The following is a 284-nucleotide window of genomic DNA, read 5'->3' on the forward strand; positions in this document are numbered from 1 at the left end:
GTGTTGTGTGTTGTCGTTGTATTATAATAACATCCCGGGTTTTTTTACTTGGAGAAAATGTCATCATTGAGATTTGACCTAGATCTACATGCCGGGTGTTGTGTGTTGTCGATGTATTATAGTAACATACCGGTTCTCACTAGGAGAACAGGTTATCATTGTGATTTGACCTATATCTACATGCCGGGCGTTGTGTGTTGTCATTGTATTAGAGTAACATCCCGGTTCTCACTGGCAGCACATGTTATCATTGAGATTTGACCTAGATCTACATGCCTGGTATT

Source organism: Mizuhopecten yessoensis, unplaced genomic scaffold, assembly GCF_002113885.1.
Source record: "Mizuhopecten yessoensis strain PY_sf001 unplaced genomic scaffold, ASM211388v2 scaffold5865, whole genome shotgun sequence".
Taxonomy (NCBI): domain Eukaryota; kingdom Metazoa; phylum Mollusca; class Bivalvia; order Pectinida; family Pectinidae; genus Mizuhopecten; species Mizuhopecten yessoensis.